The sequence below is a fragment of the Heliangelus exortis genome, chromosome Z, assembly GCF_036169615.1.
Source record: "Heliangelus exortis chromosome Z, bHelExo1.hap1, whole genome shotgun sequence".
In the NCBI taxonomy this organism is placed as follows: domain Eukaryota; kingdom Metazoa; phylum Chordata; class Aves; order Apodiformes; family Trochilidae; genus Heliangelus; species Heliangelus exortis.
Window position 1 is genome coordinate 50,624,819 of NC_092454.1, and position 22,881 is coordinate 50,647,699.

The following is a 22,881-nucleotide window of genomic DNA, read 5'->3' on the forward strand; positions in this document are numbered from 1 at the left end:
GGAGGGGATGTGGCAACAAAGACCCAAGTGTAAACGCAGCAATCAATGGCTACAAGCTCTTCAGAAGGCATAACCAAGGAAGCAAAGTCAGTGGGGTGGTCTTTTTATTACTATTTTTTATTACTATCTTTTTATTACTATTTTTATTATTAGGGATTACTATTGATGCCTGGAACTTAATGGCAGTGTCAATAGGGTTGAGTGTTTATGGGTAAGAATCAGAGAGGAGGTCAACAAAGCAGATATCTCGACGGAAGTCTGTTGTAGACAGCCCAGCCAGGATGATGAGTCACACAAAATACAGGCATCTGAGAGAACTCTCTCTGTCACCTGCCCTTGTCCTCACTGGACAAGTATTGGAGACTTCAATTTCCCAGTTTTCTGCTGGAAATATAATACAGCAAAGGACAGTCCCAGAGGTTCCTAGAGTGTGTTGAAACAAGGGCATCACCAGCAGAGACAAAGAAGTCATCATCCCACTCTACTCAGCAGTTGTCAGACCACACATGGAGTCTTGTGTTCAGTTTTGGTCCCCACTGTACAAAAAGGATGCAGACAGCCTGGAGAGGGTCCAGAGTAGAGCCACGAGGATGATCAGAGGACTATAGAATCTGATATACCAGGAAAGGCTGAAAAAATTTTGTTTGTTCAGCAATGAGAAGGCTTAGGGGAGACCTAATTATGAGGTTCCAGTATCTAAAGGGAACCTACAAATGGAGTCACACATGCAAGACAAGAGGCAATGGGCAAAAGTTGCTGCTGGTGAGAATCTGCTGAAACACAAGAGGAAAATTTTTTTTCACTGTGAGGACAGCCAGAGATTGGAATGGTCTCTCAGGGGATTCCCCCCCTTTCAAAAGCTTTAAGTCTCAGCCCAATGGGGTGCTGAGGTGTATCATATATATCAATATTAGAAGGGTTGGACCAGATGATACTTGAGATCCCTTCTCTGATTTTCTTTCAACTTATTCAGTCTGCACAGAGCTAACCATCACCACTACATCTAACCCTCTACATTAGCTTCCCATGACAGTTGTTCAAGTCGTTTAATTTAGCTTCATGTTCTTAGTGCATGTGCTAGCATTACAGAGCTCCCCCTTTAATTGGTCCAAGGCACATCACTATAAAATAGGTCATATTATCCGTAGCATTACCAAAGAAATTTTAAATTAATAAAAAGCCTCTTTAATTCTTAACTGCCAGGTTCTTAGAGAGCAGCAATTTTCAAAGACTGAATACACGTATTTGTTGTTAGATAAAGCTATATAAACTGTCTGTGATGCCAAAGTACTGTTCAGCTGTCAGCCCTAGTGATACCTGTAGAAGTTTGGTATGGTATCTCACTATAATCAGCAAGGTTCAAGTTAAGCAAAAGCTAGCACTTTAGATTTTTCCCTACCCAATAAAACTGAATGCCTCTTTAGTTTCTAAACAAATTGCATATTAACTGCATTCCAATAGCTCTTACATAGATCTTTTCATTCTTTGGTGAATCAGGGCCTCGTAGCAGAGCACCCCATCAGAACAACCACGATATTAATCATAAAATAACAGCATTCTGTAAAGAAGTAAATTATTTCAGTCTGAAGTCATGCAATTAAATGTCAGAAAAAACAAGAAGTGGCTTCACATGAATGGTAAGTTGCTTATAAGACTACTTTTAAACACACTGGAGTCACCAACAAGCAAGCAGCAGTCATAAGCAAGTTTAGAATTGCTTTTAAAAACACTGAGAATACTTACTTTGAATTTCCCTTAAACAATAGGAAAGTTTAGCTTAACAGAAGAATAGTTTTTGTTTTCAGAATGTTTGGGACAAATGACTTCTGAAGACCAGGCATTTAGTATTATCAGATCCTATAAAGGCAGAGGCACAGAATTGTCCATTGCACACTCATGAAGAAAGTTTGCAAGTTTCAGCTTTTTGTGGGATCATGTAGTATATGCATTGGCACCTGCTGGGTAACACATCTATTTCAACATAGTGGCACACTTGTGTGTTGTGAAACACTTAACTTACACGAAGCATGAATAAATGTGTCACACTGGCGTATAGATAAATCAAGCCACATAAATCCATATGGTTTTGGGAAGAACATTGTGAAGTAGGGATGATGGTTGGACTTGACCCCAAGGGTCTTTTCCAACCTGAAAGATTCTATGATATAACCCTGGGTATCTCGACAAGGTATCTCTAGGAATTAAGAATTAATTTTCAGAAGTCATTAAAGCAAAAAAAGACAAACATAGGACAAGAGTTACTCAGTATTGCATTTGGTTCTTTGTCACCAAAGTCAAGAGTGCATGTAACCAATGCATGGGTTCTAAAACTTACATTTGCTGCTAAGGGCACTGAAATCAAACAAGAACCCATAAACACAATATACCTCATTAAAACTGTCTCTGCTATGCAAAAACAAAACAAAAAAACAAACAACAGAGAAATAGAAATGTTACATTATTTCAAACAGCTATCTCTTGGCAACAAAACACAGTTAGTTTTTGAAAGTATTATTATTACTATTACAATTACTCCTCAGCACAATTAGTAGCTGGTGAATTTATCTCTGCATTTGGCTCTCTTTGCCAGCCTATACCTACAGCAAATGAAGTGCAAATAATATATTTACAAATACACTACTAAACAACAGTCACTTTTAAAAGTATTTCAAGTACTTTAAAATTTCTTCCTTTGAGTCTTCCTACGTTCTTCTCTGGTCACAACGGGCACATAGGATGTAAGGAATCAGCAGTGAGTAGGGTGTAGGGGATCAAGAAAATGACCTATCTTTAGAAAGGACACCACAGTTTGTGGAGGAGGAGTTAAGAGCCACAGACATAAGCTTGGGAGTTTAAAGAAAGAAATTCAGCTTGTAGTAATATATTAACTTACTGTAGGTATCCATGTATTCTAGAGTGATATCCGATTTTATCATTGCTTAAAGTTATTTGCATGTTCCTGCTTCAACAAGAATACATTGAACTATTCTGCTTGAAATAGTTTAATTTCAATATTTTCAAAGTTAAGATAGTGCAGAATTTTCTAAGTCTAAGTCAGCTGCAGTCATTGAGACTACCTCCTCTCTGCCTTTTTAAGATCCTAAGCTTGAACGAAGTCAGATGAACACTCTGAGCAGAAACTTGCTGCTCCGGACAAAATATTTGAAAAGCACACGCTGCACATCTTCCATCGCTCAAACAGCAGTCAAATTTCCACGTCAGACAGCATGTGAAAATACCAGGTAATATAATCTTAATTTCCCTTACTCACCACAAGTTCCAAGTCCTTAGGTCTTGGTCAACCACTTCAGACTCCTGGCAATACCTAGAGAAGTAATAGACATAAAATGTAAGAAAGGTACAGAGCCAAAACCATTAAAAAATATTTATGATTAGTATTTGTGGCTGGAATAATATGGGTCTCCTTGTAAGACATTATATGCACATGAATAACATTTCACTTTTGCTTTGTTAGAAATGCAGCATTCTAGACACCACTCCAGCCACAGAGAAGCTAGGAAAAATACGCACATGTGAAGGAGAAACACATAAACCATTAAGCATACACAAAATTTCAATTTTTTCTCACCCTCTATTTTACTAACAAAGGATGCAAAATTTGAAAATCCATTTAATTCTGTAGTCTGTTCCAATTTATAGTAACATTTTTAAATCAGGTATAACTTAGGAAGAACTCCAAAAGTTACTAAACCAATGGAATAAAACCCTAAACTACATAGCGCTATGAAATGCACCTGCAAACCCTTTCTGCCACCCCAACATATATATTTAATGGAATGCCACAAAGAAAAGGACAAAGTCCTGTATCTGAGATTGGGTTAATGCCTTGGACAGGCTGTGCACTAAGTACCAGGGCATGACTCTGACATGGGCAGGCAGTAGGCTAAACATGAGCCAGCAGTTAGCCCTGACAACAAGGAAGGCCAAAAATACCCTGGGATCTACCAACAGGCTAACTTCCTTCTAGTAAGTGATCATTTGTCTTCAGCCAGAATGCCAGGAACAACACATCCAGTTTTGGATCCAGTACCAAAAAGTAAGAAAATAAGGTGATAAACTTGATTCAGTGAAGCTGACCTACAGGATTTCCCAAAATGACAACAAATTCTGCATTTTTATACATACATCAGGACAGGATATATGAAAAAATCTCCCCTTACATAGAAGAAGAAAAGTGAGTCAGTAGATCAGTATACTTCAACAAAGAGAGATAACTTGGCCCTGGTGAAGATCAAAGAATTGGTGCAGAACTCTGGATGAAGTGTGCTGCTGAAGATAGATTAAAATGTACTGGAAAGTAAGGCATGGATTAAAATGACCTTCAAATTCTTAGCTTATAGAAAATATACCTCCAGAAAAAAACAACTGACTGTACTATAGCTGTGATTATTCCAACTTGCTTTTTGTGTCTCAAAAGCAGTTAACATAGCAATGGAAATGCAGGCGTGTTAGCAAAGACAGCAACTATGTTTCATGAAAGTCAAAATTGTTGCCTTTAAGATTCAAGCATCCAAAGATCTGCAATCCATTTTCAGCATAAAAATGTAACAGACTACTGAGACAATTAGAATCAAGTGGTGTTTTAAAGGAAAATTTCCTTGCTGGTGTGTGAATTCCCTAAGACAGAGAAGTGGTTTGGGCAGGGTAAGACAGGATCAGCCCATTGAGAAGGCCCATAGAAGAGTCTTTTCTCATCCATCTACCTGCCAAAGGCACAGCAATGATCATCCTCACCCAGACACAAGAAAAGCAAAAAGGAAAAGAAGCAGGAGAGCAAATATTACATTGAAAAAAACGGCTCTTTCCATACACTGATGTCTGTGATGAAGCTAACAAGAAAATCCTCTGCCCCATCACCACAGAGGCAGTGTGCACTTTCCTTATGCCACAGACAGCAAAAATGGAACTGAAATCCTCCCAGACAAACCAGAACACATGTATGCTCTCACTCTTTCTCTCAGGACCTCCTCCTTACTAATTTTGTGGTAGTGCAGATGGATTTCTACAACAGTTGGGAAACATACATAAAATCTATTATTTCCTTTCTAGTCAACTACTTGTCAATTTAGCTGCATACAACCCTTCCACCACTAAAGAAAGGAGAAGAAAACATTACATTCTTTTAAGTTTACCTCCTTTCTCATTTACAGGGAAGAAACGGTTTAGTATAATTCAGGGAAAAAGTCTCTATACCAAGCGAAGCTATTGACTTAAAGTTTTCATTTACAGTCAACAAGAGAATCAAATAGGCTGGATACTGTTAAGAGAACAGAGTTGGTTCAACATCTCCATGTCACACGCCCTGGCTTTGTACTCCACAGGAATGTGGTATACTTGGGCTCCCCAGTAAAAAAATAAAAAAAGAACACAGATATATCCGCTGCATTTTAAAACATCCTTTTCAAGTAGCCTTTTCTTCAGATACACTACTGTGCAATACTTCCATGTATTATATAACAACAAGTATCCAAATCAAAGGAATATTTACTTTCTTCGGGAAGGTTTGTATGACCAATTATGCCACTATGAATAGAAATAATGCATTCAATGGGTACTTTGTCTTTTGCTATCAATACCAAACAGTATAAAATTAAAAAACCCAACCACAACTGTACTATTTCATAGGTGCCATTGAGGCTACCTTCAGAAATAACAGCAAAGCAAGAAGTGGAAAGTATTTTCTTCAGGGATGCACTGCTAACAGGTTAAAAAAACCTCTAAAAGTCTGTCACAGTTTAACTTATTAAATTAATTACAATGCTAAAACCATAGGAAACTAGCAGCTCAAGATACACAGTAGATTTTCTTAACTTTTCTTCTCAAGCTGATTATTCTGTTTCACACCAACCTACAAAAGAAAATAAAGTCCAGTTTGGGTTTTTATATTATTTATCAGATTTGTTCAGTCTAGAAGATCATGCAAACTATCTATATGTATGCTATTTTAAAAAAATTCAGAACATGCTGCATACATCAACATAATTTGCAAGCTATTTCAATGAGAGCAAAAAAAATTCACTTTTTTACACTATTTCACCCTAATGCACCAGCACTGAAGTTTGCACCTAATAAAAAATAGATGTGCTTCTAATACACTGCTGATCCCTTCTCTTACTGTCTGTTTTTTCACTGCACCACCTTAACCAAGAAAGTGACACAGCATAGTTATACACATAATTCAAAATTTTAAACCGAATATTATATTTTTTAAATCCTGGCAATTCCCACAAAACTAAGCAGAATAAATACAGAAGCATTAAGAGACCTGCACTGTGAATGAAAGATCCCTCTTAGACCGTTACCTAATACAATAATCACTTGAGTGATAAGTGAATCAAATTACTACATTTCTTTAACAAGTCAGTAATTGAAAACTGGAGCAAAAGATGCAATTTTATAATCAGTAAATTTATTTGTAAATGGAGTTTTGTCTTCTAGGGTTTATTTTACCGAGGCATAGCCAGAAGCTGGATCCCAGTTTGACTGAAATCAGTGATAACTCCTACCCTTACCCATGAGGATAAAAGGACATAAATTGTTTACTTTAAAGTGTCTGTGTCACAGGGACAGTAAATCAAGCAGGCGAGTAACTCTCCCACAGCAGCACTGAGAGTCACATCATAGGTTGTGCTTTGGTCTTGCTCACTACAACCCCACCAACTCTACCAGGCCAAGGCAGCCAGACCCAGCAGTTCTGCAGCAGTATCTCCAGCAAGAATCTTGTCACTAAGAAGTGCTTCTTGGCTTCATTTTGGCCAAATTCTAAGTAGCTGGAACTTGGCCACCACTGAGAGGGACCAGGCAAGAAGTGACCCCAAAAGCAGGTTCAGCCCTGAAGCAGCACTGGTCAGCTACATGATGCGGACATGAGAGAAATGGGTCCCAGAAACAGACAGCCCAGTGGTCAACCCCACAGCAGCTGGGACTGCAACACACGTGCTGGTAACACAACTCCAACACAGACTGATGGCCCCAGCCCAAGCTCCTGGGCCCCCATGCAAGACACGGGGAAGGCTGAAGGCCATTAGTGTCCTAGGGCTCTGAGACTGGATTGCTGAATAAATGAATGATCCTCAACACTGAGCTAGAACCACTTAACAAGCTCAGGCTACTCTTCTTCCTAAATCTTAGCTGGCTTAATAAATAAAAATATCTGATGAGTAATGTTAGTGTGCACATTATTGCCCCTAGATTATCATATACTGTAGCCCACAAAATGCTAAGTTTACAAATAAAGCTGTTTGCTGGCAGAAGTGTAACCAAGTGACTCCGAAGGAGACAGCTCAGTTATCTTTTCCTAAAGGTCTGCAGATAGCAACTGTGGAGCTTTGCTAAGGCATAAGCATAAGTTAATGTGCTATTTAAATAATTGGTAGACAGCCTGATCCTGCTGCAGAAGGCTGCAAAACTATGCCATCTTGATGGTCCAGGAAAAAAAAAAAAAAAAAAGAAGTTATCTCACACATTCATACACACTGTCTTTAAACCAGCAGCTGTGGGCTTTGTTTTGTTTTCAATCCAGTGCTTCCTTCTCAGGTCAAAGCTTAAGTCAGAGAATCAGCCTCGTGACACAAACTGTGACTATCAGTGAAACAATCATTTAAATATCTTAATTGCCTTATAAAATTCCTGTATTTCCCAGTACTCCTCCACCATGACCAAATGAAGAATGTGCTTCTTTTGTGGTTTTTACATAAATAAAACAATGCCTTAAGCAAAATTCTCTCCATACCCCAAAGAAAAGCAGACTTGTTTCAACATTCAACTTCCTTTACATCGAAGAGAAAACATCTAACAAAGCAACCAAAGACAGATCTAGAGACTCACTTATGAAGACACAGGCTGCAAAGACTCCTCAAAATACAATTTCAAACTCCTCTTTGGTGTCAGGAAAACAATATTTTTCACCTTAAGCATATATTCTACATTGTCCTCAGTATAAAAAGACAAAGAAATATACACAGGGACTACCTGTGACCTTACACCAGTGAAAAGCTGCCTTTTAATTATGAAACACCTCTATAATTCATGTAATTATTTTGCTGAGTGACAAAATCTACAGCTTAGGCCATTGAATTTGACCTCAAAGCAAAGTTCCTTCTACCAAAAATAGTATATCTGAACATTATCCAAACAATAGGTCTATCATGCACTCAAGACCTTAATTCAAAGCTAAAAATACTCAGAGCACATCAACTTAGTTATTTTCAGCTCTTCTCCAGCTCACGTCTCAGAACTGATTTTCAGTCTTGTAAAAAACAAAAAAGAAAATCCAAACCCAAGACAAAGAAAAATAAAAAAAAATGAGACACTAAGCAACAATACATGTGCTTTTTGTGTTTTAGTAAAACACATTATGGAAATTAAAATCCTTACTCAAGCTGTAGCTACCCAGGTTTCCTGCAGAATGTCCTGAAGTATCTACAAACCTCTGGAAGTCCTGAGACATCTCCATCCAACCTGCTTTTCCAATGGGAAATTACAAGCCCATGAAAAGGCATTCCTTTGATGCTAACCCAAGTAAGGGGATAAGAGCTAGCCAATGCTTTGAGAGAGTTAAAAATTATATTCAGTTTGCAGATGGAAGAATTAGCTAGCCCCAGGGATGGAGCAAACTGAACAGCAACTAAGAAATATGTGAACCATGGTTTTGTTCACCACAAAGAAGCTTTTCTTTGCCTTTTTAATTTTTGTCATTTTAAGCTTACTCTGGAGACAATTTGCTTAAACACTACTAGAGAGTCAGTCTTACTTTGAGAAAGTGCCCTGATAATACAAGAAATAAAACATCTTGCTTTAGCTTTTCCTGAAGATGATAATGTCCTCTTTGAAGTCTGTCAGAGCAAGCACTTCCTAAGAAGTTCCAATTATTCTTTAAATTCTTCTAAAAAAGAAAAAAAATCGTTAAATTATTCTTTAAAATACATTTCTCAGTAAAACAGAGATAAAACTTGTCAAGTTATGAGCTCCTAGTGATAAAATTCCATTTTCCTTAGATTTCTACTGTTCTTATCACTACATTAAAGAAGATTGCTAAAATGTCTCCATATATAGATTTTCTTTTCCCTTTCAAGATTATTTTAAGTTGCTTCATTAAAAAGACACTCTCATAGTTACCATTACCATTTCTAAACAAAAGTACTTGCAAGGCTGAACTGGAGTGTCATAGCCGATCCAACATTTTTCACAAGATCTCCTAAAATTCTTTATTGAACTTAATGAGAAGGTGTTCCCCTGATACAAACCTTTTAATTTGATGTAAAGCCACTTTTTTAATTCTTTGATGCCTTCTTTAACTTTTATCAACAAATGCAGGAGTGAAAGAAAATTCCTCCACTCATGTTGCCAAGTGAGAAACAGATGCTGATACAAACCAGCTTACATGCGCTTGTTTTATTACTTTAAAAAAAAAAAACAAAAACAAAAATGGTGTTTTCTTATTAAACTTTTATAAAACAATAAATTAGGAAAAAAATGAACCCTAAGAGTTCAGATGGCATTCAGCAATGTGTCCTTGTGGCCAAGAAGGCCAATGGTGTCCTGAGGAGCATTAAGAAGACAGTGTCCCACAGAGAGAGGAAGATTCTCCATCCTCTCTACTCTGCCCTAGTGAGAGGGCAGATAGAATATTGCATTTACTTCTGGGCTCCCCAGTTCAAGAGGGACAGGGGTTTACTTGAGAGAGTACAATGTAGGGATATGAGGATGATTAAGGGACTCGAACACCTGTATTATGAAGAGAGGCTGAGAGACCTGGGGCTTTTTCATCTGGTGAGGAGAAGACTGAGAGGGGACCTAATTAATGTGTAAAATAAATGTATATAAATATGACAGCTGGGTGTCAAGAAGGAAGAAGACAACCTCTTCTCACTTGTGCCCTGAGATAGGATGAGGGGCAATGGACTCAAGATGGAGCACAAGTTCTACTTCGTCTACATGAGGAAGAATTTCTTCACTGTAAGGGTCACAGAGCCCTGGAACAGGCTCCCCAAAGAGGTTGTGGAGTCTCGTTTTCTGGAGAATTCCAAGACCCACCTGGATGCATTTCTGAATGACCTGCCCGAGTTGTGATCCTGCTCTGGCAGGGGGGTTAGACTTGATGATCTTCAGAGGTCCCTTGCAATCCCTGACATTCTGTGATTCTGTAAAAACATATGGGAGTGAGGAATGACAGTATAAACTTAGGACATACCAAAAAAGATTGGACACAGGACAGTGTTACTAGCTGCTGAAGACTCCAGTGAGGTTTTACTTTGAATGCTAGGTTGAGGTTCTACTTTGAACACGTAAGATAGTGGTAGAGGAAAACATACAGGTTGGATTAGGATGGTGGAAGGAATACTCTACTGATCAAGGGAAGAGAGTTAAGAAAATATTTGAGGTCTCATCTTCTTTATCCTAAAAAAATTGTGACAAAAATTAAGTATAATTTTTTCCTACAGTTACTGTAGGCAGCTAATTACCGAAGAGAAAGAAATAATATTTATTTATTTATTTTTAAATTGCAGCAGGAACAAAGTAATTGTGAATTTAGCATGAATACACTGAAGATGCAGGTTAAGAGATGATTTCTAAACCACCTGAAAGAGCAAGATTGCACAACAGCCTTTCAACAAGAACAAAGGCAAGAAACCTTCCTAGCTTTAAGTCAAAGGCTGATGACACAATGGAAGGAATTACATACTCCCTGACTGCTTGCAATAACAAGGGAAAAAACTCCCTTGCACGGGCATTCTCATTCAAAGATCTACATTTTTTTTGAGTGCATTAGTATACCTTCCAATCACCCCTCTAAAAGTATGTTTCAATAGCTTCAAGCCAGCCCAAGTCCCACTAGGTTAAAACCAACATATGTATTCTAAGTCTGTTTAAAATACTCTCAAAATACTGAACATGAAACCCAGTTTCTCATTTGAACTTTATCAGAGCCATACGTAGCTAGTGGCTGTATGCTACACTTTTGATTTTTAAAGGCAGCAGACAACTGCATTTATTAGAAGTCTTGTTTGTGCACAGAGTATTTACTTCAAGTACATTCACAGCCAGCTTTAAAGAACATGAAATACTTAGCCATTTATGTCATTCTAGACAAAGGCTAAAAAACAAGACATGGGTGTATAAAGATGTTTATTTTTAATGTTATTATCTCTTTTTTTTTTCTTTTGCAAAGTGTATAAACACAATAATATCCATGAAAGAAAGTTATTTTGAAACAAAACATTAAAGACTAAAGGCAAGCAGACCTCCCCAAAAACAAAGCAGAAGAAATCGGTCACTTCACAGAGAAGAAGCAAAACAGCCTCAGGAAATCCATATGAAAGATTTTTTTAAAGAATACATAAACTCTGCTGTAACTTTCACAGATGTCTCCAGCAGTCAAGCTAAGAGACATCACCTCTCTGGAACAAACAACTCTGAAAGTTCTCTCTGTTCTCTCCATCTCTCAAAACATTGCATTTTGCTATTTTATTAGCAATGAACATTTTAATTTGGATTGGCAATTTGGTAGCTACCAGAAAAAATATAATTACAAACATGCAAGGTGAGAAGCTAAGGAATAATCAACAAGCACTGAGGTGGAGAAGTACCATTCCTACTCTCTGGAAAGCTGAAAAATGTATCACCACTAATCTCATCAAGCCCCACCTCAAGACTGAGGGGAAACCCTATTTTTCCAGAGAAAAACTAGCTTCACCTGAGTTCACAGGCCTCTGAGCCCTTCAGTATAATATGATAGGGCTTATTTTAAAACTTTCAAGAGGGTTTAAAACTTTCCTATAAACTACAAACACTATAAACCCTAAAACAAGACAGTATGTCAAGATTTAAGAAGCAACAAAGGAACAAAGGGTCTCTCCCCAACCTTTTTTTTTTTTGCAGGTTCAAGAAGGCAAATTATTTCCAGGTTACTCTGGATCAAATGGAAAATAACCTTATATGTATAAGCCACATGTTTTAACAACAATTGCAGTTCTGCAACAACTGAAAATGCATTTTTTTAATAGAAGACACTATTTTTCAAGACCCATAGATACATGAGAGACTACAATCACACTGGAAACAATCATCAGTAGCCCTGTTTCCATGAGCTTCATATCAGTTATGAAGAAATTCACTCCAAGAACAAGAATCTGACCATTCCTTAAGTCTTGAAGACTGTCCAATGCACGATTCAAAAGGATAATTCTGTGAAGTAGGTTCCAGAGTCCGTAACTTTTTCTCCCCCCAAGATAGGTTTCTGAAGTTGTTGTATGGACTTTAAGTGATTTTTCCAGTGTAGGCTGAGGTTTAGAACAAAACATGCGTAGGTTTTCTGACATAATTGCTTTCTTATGGTATTCCAGCAATTAAACATTGACTTGAAATCTCTTACAGGCAGAACTGGCTGGTTTAAATCATTACTTTTGAAAGCGCACAGATGATACGCAGCTACTTTACTCCCCAATATCCTTCAAAACATCAAAAGAGCTCTCAAATAAAGGTAGAAAATTACACATATATACACAATCATCCTATAGTATTCATACATGTAATATATCCCAGGTCCATTCATGTGGTCCCCAGAGGCTTTGGCTCTCCAGAAAGAGTTAAACATCTGAAACAGACCCTTTTCTTATTCATGTATTAGTACTGTATTCAAAGGACCATTCAGAGACTGAAGCCTAAGAAAAATGCAAATTCTCCACATTTGACATACACAGCACCCAATAAGTTCCCACTGAGCTCCAGTTCATTTTGTGTCCACATGTAAGTGATTAAGAGTACATTGTTTGAAACCTAATTCCACATCTGTTCTTCTGTGGGACTTGGAAAACAGATGGATTTTTCTGACAATTGTTTGCAGAATGGATAATCACAAGCATGTGTAATAGCATCCCAAAGTGCAAGGGGAAAACACCATGATTCTAAGAAGCTTCTTAGCTGAATGATTTTGTTTCTTTCCTAAGATAAAAAATTAAGATGGTCTCAGATGTAATTCATTAATAAATGCTTGAGAGCTCATCCAGTCTAACTATAAAGTCAAAGCAAAATCCAGATTTTCTTCCTCAAGGTCATCATCTCATGTCTTAGTAGTTTACCCAGAGAGCCAAACTGCTTTTATAGCTGCCAGCTAACTTTTAAAAATCATGCAAAGCAGCAAAATCCCAAATAACTAGAATACAGAAAATACATGGTTTTGTCATGGTGCTCTGCAGTTGCTAGAGAATGTTCCAGACTCTTACGGTACGAGAGTAAAAATCTTTGGAATGGATCACACATTTAAGTGATAAGGATGTATTTTCTTTTGATCCCTATAAAATGCTGATAAGCACAGAAAGGAAGTGCAGATAACAACTGTTCACTGTATTTGCTAATAGAAGTGCTGACAGCATCAAAGCATACTGGAGAACATAAGGCTCAAGAAAGCACTTTTTTTCATGGAAGAAACAGTTACACTGAGGAAATCCGCCACAGTTTGCTCTGCATTTGAATTCCACATTTGATAAAGAAATAATGAGACAAGTTAATGAAGGAAAGAACCCCTGAGCCATTAAACACAACTCCCTCCTTTAACCCAGAAAGTTCTCAAGATTCATATCAGTGGAAACTACAAAAGCACCAGTGGATACTTGTTCTGTACTTTAGGCTAGTGGCTATTTTCAGATACTAGGTTTAATGAACCACTGATTAACTATTTTATTTATGGTATTATGACAGTACCTTAGACCTACATTTTACCTACACATATAGCAAGGACAAGAATGACATTACCAACAGTGACTGAGAAAAAATCACAGAGAGGGCTCAGGGTAATGCTTTTAAATTATTATTTTATTTACTTAATTCTGAGCTTCAAGTAACAATTAGTCATCTGTGAGGACATGTCAAAGGCCAGAATTTTAGTTCAGTCACACCAAACTGATGACTCAGTCAAAGAAGTGCTGCCAACTTCTACAATCTTACTGTGAACTTCCCAATATCAGATGCTTTCTTAAAACTGTAGATGGCAGAGATATGTGATTATAAGAGGAGCTTTCAAACTTTTCTCCACAGTCACTAGGACTAGAAACATGAACAATAAGAGGAAAAAAAATACACCAAGAAAATAAAACCCAGAATAAAACCAAAAATAAAACCAACAAAATAAAACCCACACAAAACCAAGCCATGTTATTTGAAAAATAAGAAGTGCTACTATTTTCAGTTCTGTCCGCTCCCCCCTGTCTGGTACTGGCAACAGGGGAAAGCAGGTTAAACTTGGGTAGTCTCATACACAGCCAGTGCTGAAACTCTGTGTGTTTCATCACCCCAGATAAAACAGATAAAGAGCACAAATGCAAACCAGAGAGCCTTCCTAGACTGAAAGGAGAAAAGTACAGAAGAGTTCAAGTTCAAACATCAGAATGTTTATCATTTATGTAAAAAGAAACAATACACATAAGGGAAAAAAAGACTGGCCTTCTGCAGCAAAGGCCACTGTTGTGTTCTAAAAGTATTCTGCTCAGAAAAATTGCTATCTGCTATCACTTAATTAGGATTTCCAGTTAAAATGCATAGAGTAACAAACTACCTAACTCAGAGGAACAAAGGGGACCCACTGCATATGAAAATTACATATTTCAATTTAATTATGTAAGTTAAAGAATGTCGTAAAGGGAAGATTCATAATGCAGAGCAGGTGATCAGACAGCATTGTGCTTTGGAAAACATGTTCCTATCATATCTGCATTAAAGACACAGAAATATTAAAAGTACAAGCAATATAGCTTGGCTAAGCATTAAAATAAAACAAATAGGCAGGTTATGCAGACATGATTAATATACTCACAAATAAACTGTGAACAATAATGAATTTTATCCTTTAATTTAAAATAATTTCATGTAAAGAATCACTGAGTGCTCCAGGCACATAAGGGAAGATTAGACAATTCATTAATTGTCTGCAGTATAAGATCAGGTTCCTGCACATCCAACCCTGCTGATGCCAGAAGAGCACCAAGACTGAGCATACGTGGTGTTGAGTTATGCGCCAGTCCCCCACGAGTCTGCTTTCTTTTAACATTAGGAAATGTCCCAAAGAAGAGTCTTGACTATTTCTTCCATGACAGCCAATGGATAAGAGGTAATTCTAATTTTTTTAGCTTGACTATCCTCTGCCAACAGCATTTGCCAAAATACTAGAGCATGCATATACACATGCACAATTTTTTAAAAAAATCAAAGCAATATCCCCATATACTTATACCCAAAAGACTATAAGCACATATACTTTAAAGACTCCTATGTTTGTTTGGGTTTTTTTCTGTTGGTGTGACCAAAAGGCTAAACAAAATTCAATACACGTTGGAGTCCCATGGGTCTCTTCTACTTTGTCCTTCTGTAATTGTACTAAAAGCTTGTCTGGACTGTCCCTCTCAAGGCATCTGGACTTGACACTTCTCCTATTTATCCAGCTACACAAAGATCTCCGGCTTCTTTCCTGCCAATACTATAAACCATTTAATGTATCAGCAGGGACCTGAAGCTTGAAACTCAATCCAGCATTTTCATAAAACAATTCACAGACTTGCACTGACTTTTTTGACTTAAGAGCAAAGGGTTTCCATACAGCAATTTAGGGACAGATTAATCCACTGATGTTTCCAGCAGCTGGGGAGGGAGGACGAGCGTCACAACATGCAGCCACCAAACTGATTTTAACATTCTGAGACAGAAAAGAAAATCTTACTAGAGTCCCTTCATAACTTCTTAAAATATCACAGAAATTATTTAATGTCACTTACGAAATACGGAGGTAAGAGCACCAAGCAACAGACAGAAAATTGAGGAAATAAAATAAAATGGAAACCAAGAAAAAAAGACTGTTTTTCACTCTACTTGGGGGAGGACAGTGGCTTAATCTTACTTAGGAACTTAATCTTACTTTATACCAATACCCTAGATAACATGGAGAAAAAATATCAGAGGAGGAGTTAGATTAAACGAGCATTCATGTGCAAAGCTGAACTGCGCTCTCTTTTCATAATTAAACAACAAGACAGGTACTTAACACAGAAAGAAATCCCAGTCTACCATATATACTGAGTACATTGTCAGACTGTGAACAACACTTCTGCTTTTATTACATCATCCAGTAAAATAAACATCGGCAAGGATAGTTACTCTAACATTGCAGTTTTAGGAATTAACTATTTTTTGCTTGCAGCTATCCTGACTTTTTAAAACTGTTTGCTTATACAGAATGGCATCTTCAGTTTATTTGTAAACATCAGCCAAGCATCCAAGTGTGCAAAAAAATGAATTTTCGCAGACTCACAGAATTGTTTCAGTTGGAAAGCACCTTTAAGATCATAGGGTCCAACTGTTAACCTAACACTGGCAAGTCCACCATTAAACCATGTCTCTAAGTGCCACATCTACACACCTCCAGAGACAAGTGACTCCACCACTTCCCTGGGCAGCCTCTTCCAGTGCCTGACAATCCTTTCAGTGAAGAAATTTTTTGCTAATATCTAACCTAAACCTCTCCTGGTAAAACTTGAGGCTGTTTCTTCTTGTCCTATTACTTGCTACTTGGGAGACGAGGCCAAAACCCACCTCAGTACAATGTACTTTCAGGCAGTCAAAGAGAGTGACAAGGTCTCCTCTCAGCCTCCTCTTCTCCATCCTGGACAACCCCAGTTCCCTCAGCCACTCCTCACAGGACTTGTGCTCCAGGCCCTTCATCAGCTTTATTGTTCTTCTTTGGACCCAATACAGTGTCTTTCTTGTAGTGAGGGGCCCAAAACTGAACACAGTATATTATCTAAATTAAAAAGTTTGTCCTAGCCTTCCTAAAACAGATGACAATTTTAAAGTGGGTTGCCTTCCAGTTACGTAACAGTTTGAAGTGAGATAAAGAGATAACTCTCACAGATTAAAAGAAGTAAGGGAAGAGTGAAAAACATGATTAAATAAGGACGTTTCTTTTATTTTTCTAGTGCTCTTTTTAGCCAGCAGAAATCAGACAGAGCTGTTATTCTTCTGTATACAGTCGTAAGTAATACTAAGTCTTGAATAATCCTACACATCCTTTTAATTCCCAGGGCTCCTGCTGTTAAGATCCTAAAATCTTTTTCCATTTTCCAAATTCTAAATCAAGGTCAAAAACATACTTCAAACAGTCAGGATTTATAAATTTCTGTCTTCAATTAACCAGAAATATTTGATGTAAGAAAGGAACATTTTTTAGAAAGTAATCCAGAAGTCCAGCAGAAAATAAATTCATCATAGGACAAAAAACTTGGTTTATACATAATCATGCATTGAGGACTGACATCAGAAACATGAGCTGCAGGTAACAGAGACAGTTTCCACTATCAGTAACTCAGTACAGAGAGTAGGTATCTTCCTAAATCATAAGCAGGATAGATTATTTCACAACTACCAAAAGCTCATCAAGGAAACCAATATACTACAGTAAACACTGAAGTTTATACAGCTTTTTCCAGGTTTCTGGAAACAAACTTCATCCAGTAAAGACCCTTCAGGATTGTGCACCCCAGTAGGGTGTTCTTGCTTCCACATATGGCCAGCTATCCAGGGGAAATCCTACTTCACAAAATTCAGTCAACTAACGCTACCTGTCCTTTCTCTGGCTTCTGAACACCTCATATTCTTGACAGAAATACTTCACATACTAATAGTGGTTTAAGGCAGAGTATACTCATAGGTACACTGATGAAAGAGTCCTAATGATTAACTTAAAATCTAACTCAAAACACAAAACAAACAAAAAAACCAAAACACAAAACACAAAAAAACCCAACAACCAACCAACCAACCCACCAACCAACTAATATTAAATACTGTTACTTTCTGATTGCATATGCCAGGCACTTGTAACATGCCTCTAGGATACTAATTATATTAATGTGATCTAATATACCTCATATCAGATCACATTACGCTACACTTTTTGCTGTAAAGCTTGTTCTCAGGTTTAAAAATAAAAATACTTGTAAAAATCTCTATGTCTATAATGGAAGTTCCTGGATTGGTTTGGTTTGCTTTTTTTTAATTCTGACAGCTGAAACAGTTTGCTTTTAATTCAAGGTAAATAGGTTTGGATGAAAGCATACATCGTGGTTAAGCTTGGCCCTCAAACGTTATGCCTCACATAAAGGCTTCCCACAGAATCAATTAAAAGCATTTTGCTCCTTAAAGAATTATTTTGTTAATGACTAGCATCAAAGATCAGTTAACCAAATGCTACTTCAATTTCTCTGATCATCAACATTATTTCCAAACAATATATAATATTTCCAAAATCACATTTCTACCAAGCTTAAAAAATATTTATCTAGGGTTTAAAAAGCCTGATCAGGGAAGCTTCCTACTCAATTTGGTTGCCTCAATCATTGCTTTTGACACTGTTAGGGATTACGTGGACCAGCAATCATGAACCTATGAGGCCAGAGGCTCAGATTCACATAACCTTGGTATTTTTTTTTCACCTTTTTTCTTGAGTAATACTAAGATTCCTGTAGCATTTGGATTGTTAAACTGTGTTGCCTACAACTATCAACTCACAAGAATGAAATTCAGCAGCAGCTGCTACTTTGAACAAGGAAAATGGAAGCCTTCTCTTCCTGTTTTTTAAAAATTTGAAGTTCTATGGAGATTTTGGAAGGTTTATATCTTTATAAAATGAAAGATGAATAATAGGCTACAAAAACTAGGTCCTTAAATAAAACAAGTATTTATGACTTTAAGGTTTATCATAGCATTGAAGTCAAAACTCCTAATGGTGAATCTCTTTTAGATCATTTAAAGTTTCAGCTTATCAACTTGTCTTAGTATCTACCTACCACTGAACAATTAAATTATTAACATTCAAGAATCCTACAACCCTGGGTCTACCTTTTTTTGAAAAATACTTCATTCCATCACTGAGGTTTTACTGGTTGAAAGGCAGCCCTGGTTACTGAGAACTTTTTAGAGTTTATTTAGTGCCTGCTTACATTCAAAGAATGAGTAAGAAGAAGCATGAAAAAAATTACCAGCCCAATATGCACTGTTTGAAAATTAAAGGTAAAGTGTATCCTCGGTGATCACAGAATGTCACACTTAACCTGGAAGCTCTTCTGAATCTTCATACCTGGGCAGTGATCCAATACTACATGGACAAGGCAAAGAACTGTTTGACAGCAATGAACTGGTTGCATGCAAATGCAGAAATGCCTTCCAGCCAGGTTAAATCTCAGCTGCAGTTTGGCCTGTGGCCAAACAACTCTTCATCTCCGCACCAACAATCTGGCCACAGGCAGCAATTTCTTTCTTTCAGCTTTAGAAAAAAATCCTTGTTATAAAACTCAGCAGTAGATGATAATATGCTCACTGCTTTCACCGAAGAACAAGACAACTTTGAGATCTGCCCAGGAAAGTTGTGAACTATTGGGCCAAAATAGTTTTAATATTGCTAAAAAACCAAAACAAAGCAAACAAACCGAAAAACTTTCATGACCAAGTTCTGTGCTATGTTTACACTGCAATCAAGTATGACTTTAAAGCCACCATTAGCATAAATAATTAACAGTAAGAACTGATATTTAAGGCAATTGCCTAAGCGTAAGAAACATGAAATTTCTACTAGTGCTTTTGAATAGGCAGTAAACACATGAAAGACACTCCTTAAAAGAGGAAGGACAATTTTAGTCCCTAATTGTTTACATTACAAATTGTATTTATAACCTGTGTAAATTACTACGACTTAAAGCAAAGCATTGATTCCTAAGGGAAACCATGAAGGGTACATTTCCTTCACTTAAGTGTTTTGTGTAAGTAATATGTTTACATTGCCCCAAACTGCTTTTAAGTTCAATAATTCTACCCCCTTTTACAAAACAAACATTCCTCTATTCAGTCAAAAGGATATCTGTAAATTAAGGGTATTTTCCTGGTTCAACACAATGTTAATGGGATTTCCATTTGTTTCCTGTTTGAATTTTAAGCAAAGGTTTTCTGATAAATGCATCATTGTTATTTCTAAGTATTACCCAAAAAAAAAGTTGAGGAGTCACGTTTGCCAGACCCTCACTCATGTGAGCAACAGCAACTCTATTCACAGACCTTCGCACCACAAAAATCTATTATGTGTAAGATGTTTTGAGGTACACATAGTTCATTTTATAGTTTATGCAGTTTAACCTAGGTTTTCTTTCTTCATGAATTCACAGACACACAAATTATAGGACAGACCCAAAACCCATCACAAGTGGCTACTGCAGCAACTTCAAAAGTACACTTTGTCCTAAGGAACTAGGCTAGCAAGGTAAAACCGGTTTAAAGAGACTACTTGCAGATAATGCATATCCATTCAGGGATGGACATATGCATTCCAGGTTAAATTAGTGATACTAGGTCAGCTTGAAGCTATTTCCCGTCCCCCACCCCCAATACAAATACAAAAACCAAATGTTTAAATCAAGACAAGATCCACAGAGAGGTTTGCAACTGTTAACTTTTGAAGGCCATAAGAACAGTCCTAGGAACAGAGATTAGATCTCCACACTCTTCTCCTAGAGCTCTATGAGCTGAATAATGAGGTCAGGGCCAGCCTCCCATTCCTCACTTCTCAAAGTGGGCTGCCTTCCCAGCTATGCAGTAGAACAGCTTTGGCAGGACCAGGGAGAATGTCCCCATGCTGTTGACTTGCCAGCTCCTGCCCTCTGGCCAGAAGAGGTGAGTCAGTTTGGAACCTCCTTGCAGCAAGGACAGAAACCCTCCTTCACAGCCAAATGCTTTAATGATTGAGTTACCACACAGACGGAGAGAAGAGAAGCATCTTAATACTTCAATAATTACCATTTTCTTCTTTTTTTTTTTTTTTTTTTTTTTTTTTATTAAAAATAAAAAAGAGTGCAGTGATTTATCTGCTCCAGTCCAGGCCTCTCTCCTGAGCAACTGAAGTCTGAAACCTTCATGGGAGCACGTTTCTCACCCTGAATATCCCTGCCATGGACTGCTCCTCAAAGGAGATGCAGAAACTAAAACATACCTACATGATTTCATCCAGCATTTTAACATTTTTTGTCTCTGAAGCAAAAGACATACAGATCTACATTTTTTAAACCGACTTTTAAAATAATATAACACATTGTAACTTCACAGCAATATTCAAGCCCATGCAGACAGCTTGCTGCTTCTGGTTCCCCCCATACTTCAGTGTGCCCCGGGACAGGACTAAGAAATCCAGGCATAGCCTAGATGGCAAGCCAATACTTGATTTTTGGAAGCTTTACTTTGGCCTTGCATCCAGCCTCCTTCAATTGTGTTTGGCCCTTCAGCAACAACATCTCTGCTTCCACCAAGAATAGTTCCTTCATTGGTCTCTTCCCACTGGCAACTCTCCCTCTGTGACCCATTCCTCCACAGATTTTAAAGGGCTGTACCAATGGGTTTTTTCCTGTGGAAATAAAAATTTGTTGAAACTATGCCTCCAAACAGCAGCTAGGGAAACTGGTTTTATCCAGTGTGCAACTCTTCCTTAGTTCTGCCAACTGGAAGCCACTGGATTCTGTAACTTATCTATTTACAGACAGATGGACAAGCTCATCAGCCTCAGACTGATGAGTCTCACAGAATCAACATGCAGGAATGGGACACAGAAGTAGTTACAAGGATATAAAGACATTACACCACAATAAGAGTTTTCTAACAGAATCTTTAAACTGCACAAATTCCCCAAGTAATTCCTATTTAAGCACTACTGACCAATTTAAAATCTTCACTTACATGCACTCAACAGCTTAGCAGCTTCAAGATTACCATAAAAAGGAGGATACTCCTTGCTCCTTTTATTATCAAAGTGTAGTTTTAACCCCTGTTCAAATTGATGTTTAGAATCCAAAGGGGTCTGGCAAAAGCATATATTTTCTAGAGTATTATTTTTAGATTGTTTAATGCTGAAGGAATTCACTACAAGTTCTCCACAGCATGGAACAACGTTCCCACCAGTCTCTGTGTTACAAATTAATGAAAAATTGGCTTCTCATTCTCTGCCTAAAGGCATCTACCATGCATCATAAACTTCAGCTATGGGCACTGAGAAGCCATTCAGGGTACAGCCTTACTGGAATAGTCCAAAGAAGGATCTTTGCTTCAGACTCATAGCAGTAAATTGATCTGTTTCTACACGATTCATTCGCATGTCCTCTCCTCTAGTTTGCAGTTTTCTCCAAATGTGTCATCTCTTCTTTGAAGCACAGTATGCAGGACAATCACATGTATTTTTAGCCACACTGAGATGTAATGTAGAGTTTGAAGGAAAGAACAAGAATCAAGTATTTGCAAAATTGCACCAAAAAGACTAAGTGGTGATATCTGCATTAAAAGCCCTGCTGTAAACAAAACCTATAAAGCATTTTAGCTGTGTGCTTTGGAACAATGCCTAGAAACAAAGCTACAAAGAGCCCCTCCACAAAAACCACTGTTCTCTGACTGGTATTTATCAACGGCAAAGAAAACATAAAATTATAATATGAAATCACTTGGCTATGAAAGAAAAAAAAATCACTCAAGCCACAACAAAAATGTTACATATTTGAAATAATTTTTTTTAAGTGCTAAACACTGGTTTAATCCAATTGCTTCTGCTTGTGTCAGTGGGAGTAACTCTAAGCTATTAGCAGCTACTATAAACCGATTTTATTTTGAAGCACTAAAAACACTTAAACACAGTTTTAATACTACACAAAATTTGATCTATTTGGCTTTAAATCTTGCCAGTCAGAATTCTCTGCTTCTAAAGAAAAGGGACATTTTACAATCTAAAATAGAGGAAAACCAAGGGATTATAATAATCTAACTTAAATATAGCATGAGTTATTAAAACATATA

The 22,881-nt window shown here is 37.4% G+C and overlaps 1 protein-coding gene across 3 annotated transcripts in view; it reads right to left on the bottom strand.

Annotated features, from left to right (window-relative positions):
• LHFPL2 (LHFPL tetraspan subfamily member 2) overlaps nt 1–22,881 on the bottom strand; it is a 115,648-nt gene that overhangs the window by 55,984 nt on the left and 36,783 nt on the right. For 2 of the 3 annotated variants that reach the window (XM_071730170.1, XM_071730171.1), the window contains exon 2: nt 3,272–3,325. The gene's annotated coding sequence lies outside the window, so the exon portion shown is untranslated. Of the gene's footprint in view, nt 1–1,743; nt 1,858–3,271; nt 3,326–22,881 lie in introns of all 3 variants that reach the window. The other variant, XM_071730167.1, reaches the window with a different exon arrangement.